This window comes from Quercus suber, unplaced genomic scaffold, assembly GCF_002906115.3.
Source record: "Quercus suber isolate HL8 unplaced genomic scaffold, Cork oak 2.0 scaffold_328, whole genome shotgun sequence".
Classification (NCBI taxonomy): domain Eukaryota; kingdom Viridiplantae; phylum Streptophyta; class Magnoliopsida; order Fagales; family Fagaceae; genus Quercus; species Quercus suber.
In genome coordinates, this window is record NW_027069781.1 from 714,624 (window position 1) to 720,705 (window position 6,082).

A 6,082-nucleotide genomic window follows, 5' to 3' on the forward strand; every position below is an offset into this window, starting at 1 on the left:
GGTCATGCTCGCTCACAATGCCATATGGATATGTTTGATATTGAAGAACTTCTAAGAGATCAAGCTTATCGCATCCGAGTTCAATACCCTTTGGAATTTGCTCTTGATCTTATGGAAGTAATGTACACTAATGATATCAGAGCATTTCGTAGACATCCAAGCCATAGGATCACAAGGGTTAGGTATAATGCTGATTCTAATCCTAGTCCTAGAGGATGGACTAATGCAGATATTATTAGTATGGATTGGGAACCAGATGCACAATGCAACATGGATTATGATGATTATCAAAATTTCTGTGTAAAGCTACTTTAGTAGACAACCCAGAGGCCTATGAGGATTCAAGTGAGCCAAGGTGGCATGGACATTCCCATTTTCATGTGGGAGAGAGCAGCGGAACAGCAAATGATCTGAATGACATCCAAATCACAACTGGTATTCTTACTAGAAGGGAACAAGCTGGTCCACAGAAGAATACTTGGAATCAAGAGATTCCTAACTGGCAAACTACACATACCAGAATGCAGCATTTGGAATCAAAAGTTAGCAGGAGCATTGACAACCCATTTTTAATGGGAATAGAAATGATAGTATATCTATCTAATTCACAATCCCCTGGCTATATTCTTAATTTGGTTCAACTGCTTTCTCAGAACACTGTCCAATCAATGGGCCTTTTCTTTCAACAATTGGTCCCTAAGTAGCTGTACGACATCCATTCTACTCAACATTACCACGGCTTAAATCCTATGACAAACCCACTGCTTGGAAATCAAACAAGATTTGCAATTGAAGACACTACTCCAAGTAGGACTACATTAATGGAAGGATTCGTTCCTTTAGCTACACAAGCTGATATTAGTTCCAAACCTACCTCACCTAAGAGACAGTGTGATGAGGACGATGGAGAAACAAGGAGAGTTAATAGGAGAAGATTAAATCAAGAGCAGGGGATCTTATCCAACAATAATCATAACCTCAATGGAGAAGCTGATCCAATAACCACTTCACTACATAACATAAAGTTTGAGAATAATGAGTTTATTCTTAGACTTAGGATCACAGGTCAATCAGATCAGGTTCAAGAGACTGAAGTTATCTGGGGCAGACAGAATGCAGAAATTGAACATCAGCAGAATATAATTACTAATCTAATACAACTTTTGGCAAACATAAGGCTTTCAAAGGCTGCCTAACAAAGGCCTTAGTAGCAATCATGAAGACACTAGTATGGAACTACAGGGGTCTCGGCAATACCTCTGCAGTTCAGCTCATCTCAATAATTGTTGAAACTACTAACCCTTTCATCCTATTTCTAATGGAGACAAAGCAGAAGAAAGGAAGGGGAAAGTATTGGACCCCTAAATGGAATTTTGAAAACTTTTGTAAAGTAGAAAGAGTAGGATTATCTAGGGGGGCTTTTGTTGTGCTGGAAAAATATTAATTTGAATGTATTAGATGCTACAAAAAATTTCATCCATACTAGAATGAAACATCCTACTTTTGGTTTGCGTTATTTTACTTTTGTATATGGCCATCCAAAAACCAACAAAAGAAAGGAAGTATGGGACCAACTTGCTTCTTTCCAGGAAACTATAAATGGACCTTGGATATGGATTGGTGATTTTAACTAAGTGTTATCCAATGCAGACAAACAATCCTCAACCTCTCAAAATTGTCCAGGAGCTTCACATTTACATAATTGTCTACGAGACATAGAAATGATACGAGACAATCGACGGGAATCAAATACACATGGAAAAATAAAAGAGAAGGGGATGCTCTAGTCCTAGAAAAATTAGACAGAGCATTTATTAACGATGTATGGTTACATACTTTTGAATGTTGCACTCTTGAAGCCTGGCCTATCACGGTATCTGATCATGCACCACTAGCTCTAGACATCAACAACATCCTCATATACAGAAGAAGGCCGTTCAGATTCGAAGCTATGTGGTTATTGCACCCATAATGTAAACAAGTAATCCAAAAGGAATGGCAGAAAAAAATCTCGGGTTCCCCTGCTTAAATCCTTAAATCCAAACTATACAATGTCAAGTAGGCTCACATCAGTTGGAATAGAAATGAATTTGGAAATTTGCACCAGAAACTTTCCAAAATAAAGGACGAGCTTACATATATACAAAACAATAGTGATATTCCAAGAATTGCCCAGCAAGAACAACGAAAACAAAAAGAACTCCAACAACTTCTGAATATGGAGGAAGTGTTTTGGGCACAAAAAGCAAGGAAGGATTGGACAAAAAAGGATGACAGAAATACTAGATACTTCCATGCTATTGTTCGTAAGAGAAGAGCAACTAATCGCATCACAAGACTTAAGAACCACTCAGATCAATGGATAGATGAGGATCAAAAGTTAAGGGATCATATACAACAACATTTTCAAAGTATCTTCCAATCGGAATCAAGGGCAAGTACTACAACTATTATGGAGGTTTTGAATGCATACACACTACCAGGACTCTCACACCTACATTAACAAATATTGGATAGGGAGTTTAAAATAGAGGAGATTAAAAAGGCTACTTTCCAATTGGGGTCGTGGAAAGCTCCAGGCCCTGATGGTATTCCAACAATGCTTTTCCAAAAATGTTGGGATACAATGGGACAAACAGTAATACAGGCTACATTAAGCTTTCTTAGAACAGGCTACATTCTCAAGGAACTAAACAACACGTTTATCACTTTGGTTCCAAAAAGTCTCAATCCGGAGAAAATTAGTGAGTACAGACCTATCAGCTTATGCAATGTGGCATACAAAATTGCTGCCAAAGTTTTAGCAAATAGACTAAAACTAATTATTGACGAGCTTATCACTCCTCATCAAAATGCATTTATTAAGGGTAGATTGATCACTGATAATATCATCTTGACTCATGAATTACTCCACACAATTAAGAGGAAAAAAAGAAGAAGAAGAGTTCAATTCGCTGCACTAAAGTTGGATTTGAGTAAGGCTAATGATAGACTAAATTGGAATTTTATTGAAGCCACACTCCAGAAGTTCAGACTATTAGCCTCTGCCATTCTTCTCTCTCTTTCACTTTGCCTCACTCTCTCTTTTTTCTTCACTTCTCACTCCCACGCTTCCCACCTCCACCACCTCGTAAGTCTCCCTTCTCTCTCTCTCTCTCTCTTTAGATCTCAATTTTTTTCTCGAGAAACAATCAGATTTCTATGTATTTGAGTTTGCACAAGCTTACAAGTTAAAGCATAGATATGGCATCAAGTTGTCAAAAAATAAGCAATCTAGGGTGAGATATAAATTTGTTAAAAGTTGTCCTTGGAAGGTGTCTACAGGTATTGATAAGGATGCAAACTTCCAGATTAGTGCATTATATGATACTTATACATGTAGTAGGTCTTTCTATAGTAGACAGGTTTCTACAAATTGGGTGGCAGAAAAGTATGTTGACCAATTTGGGCTAATATTGATTACCAAGCTAAAGATTCGGTAGCTACAGTGGTGAGAGATGCACAAGTATAGCTTGCCTTGTCAAAAGCATATAGAGCTAGAGAAATTGCTTAAGCCATGGCAAGAGGGGATTTCGATAAGAAATACACCACGGTAACACGCTACAGTGCAAAGTTGATGAGGTTTATCCTAGGTACCACAACTAAAGTCACAGTTGCTATTCCTAGTCATAATTTTAAAAGGATCTATATGTGCTTAGCTACGTGTAAAGAGGGGTTTTTTTGGTGATTTTAGACCATTGATAAGCTTGGATTCTTGTCATTTGAAGAATACAATTGCTAGCTAACTTCTAGCAGCTGTGGGTATAAATGGAAATGATGGTATATACCCAATTACTTATGTTGTTACTAAGGCAAAGAATAAGAAGACTTGGACGTGGTTTTTGGAAAATTTAATAAGTGATATAAGGCCTATAGGAATCCATGGATGGTGCTTTATTTCAAACCAACAGAAAGGGTTACTTCCTACTTTAGCTAACGTGGTGCCAGACGCATACCATAGATTCTGTGTGAGGCATTTGTTCACTTACTTCAAGGAGAACCATCAAGGAAAAGAGTTAAAGGACTTGATGTGGGGGGTAGCTAAGTCATCAACAAGACCAGCATTCGAAAGTTTTATGAAGCAAATGGAAATAGTGAGCAAGGATGCACATGATGAGCTAAGGAGTAAGTCAGCCCACTAGTGGGCTAGGCATGCTTTTCCCTATGATCCAAGATGTGATATGCTATTAAATAACTTTTATGAGATTTTTAATTCTAAGATCTTGGGTGCAAGAAAAAATCCGTTGGACACTATGCTTGAAACCATTAGAAGATATCTCATGATTAGCATCTAAATGAATAGGAATTCAATGACTAAGTATTTAGGCCATATTTGTTAAAAGATCCAACAAAAATTAGAGAAATATAAAGAGGCCAGCATTGATTGCACATCTATTTGGTCAGATGGGGCAAAGTGGGAGGTGAATACTTGTGGGAAGCAATTTGTGATTGATATGGAGAAATATTCATGTGCTTGCAACAGGTGGGATTTGACTAGGATCCCTTGTAAGCATGTTGTGAGCATAATAGCTTTCAGGAAAGAACGGGCTGAGGATTATGTTCATGACTTCTAAAAGACGGATACATATATTGCTTTATATTCACATCACATTCAACCATGCAAAATTCAACCATGGAAGCCTAAGATTAATAGAAGAAGAAAGGATAAAGATGAAGTACATAACCCTTATAGGATGAAGAGGAATCAAACAAGTTTAAGATGTGTACATTGTCATCAATTGGGCCATAAAAGAAGGACTTGCAAGAGCAATTAAAAACCACCAATAGTGCCAACTGATAAGGGCAAAGGCAAGGCAACAAATGACAAGGGCAAAGGCAACTCAACAACTAGTGGCAGAAAGAAGGGACTTGAATTCATTTCAATTAGATCATTAATTCAGTAAATTGTGTACAGTGCTAATGTTCTTTACATGCAAGCCTCCAACTCTAGGGAGCACTTCATGGGATTCAAAGTGCAAGTAAACAGTGCATTTAGCAGCCAACAAAGCAATGTATGTGTGTTATATATAATATATTTATTACTTATACAAACTTGTTTTTTGGAAAGAAAATCTAATGGCCAAGTAATTTTTCACATTCAGGCTATCAACATTGAGGGGAACTTGAAGAGATATAGAGCAGGAGCTAATGGTAGTCAACAAAGTAGCAGAATTTTTAATAGTCAACAAAGTAGTAGCAACATAACTTTAGAGATGTTTTTATGACTCTGTTTATAATGGTTTCTGAACTATTGCCAATTACTTAGGCATGTAGTTTGTTATGTAATTGCCCAAACTCGTAAGGCAACTATTATGTTGTGATATTATTGTCAATTACTTATGCATGTATTTTATTATTTTGTTGCCCAAACTATTTAGGCAACAAAATTTTTTGAGGTATTATTAAACAATGACATATGTAATTGCCCAAGCTGTTAAGGCAACAAATCTTTTGAAGGAAGTTAAATTACTAGGCAGGTATTTTGAGGGAAGTTGACTAGTCACTTTATTTTGTGATGTTACAGTCAATTACTAGGCAGGTTTTTTGAAGGAAGTTGAATTTTATTGCACTATATATCCGACATGTCCTTAGGAAAATTACATTGCAATTGAATGGGTATAAAAACCGAGTGTAATTGGTTACTACAATAATTGTACTGATTTTGTATATGCATGTAATCTTTTGGTTGTTTATTTTCTATTAATTGGACACTGCAATAATTATACTAATAAATGTGGCCTCTGCTATACACAAGCTTTTATTTAAAAGAACTAAAATTGCATTGTATAGGTAGAAATCAAATTACACCATTACATGTCTTTACACATTTCTTCGTAACCAAAAGAAAAAATGTCATTACATATTATAAAATTATGACAATACATTATTTTGTCTGTCCTAATTTGCATATCTGCATTAATTACGAAGATTGAAATAACAAATATGCTCATAGCACTATATGGCACCATATATTTTCCTTTCCCTTTTACCAACCACAAAAAAGGCTTTTCTTTTTTTTTTCTTCCTTCCTTGTTTCATTTTT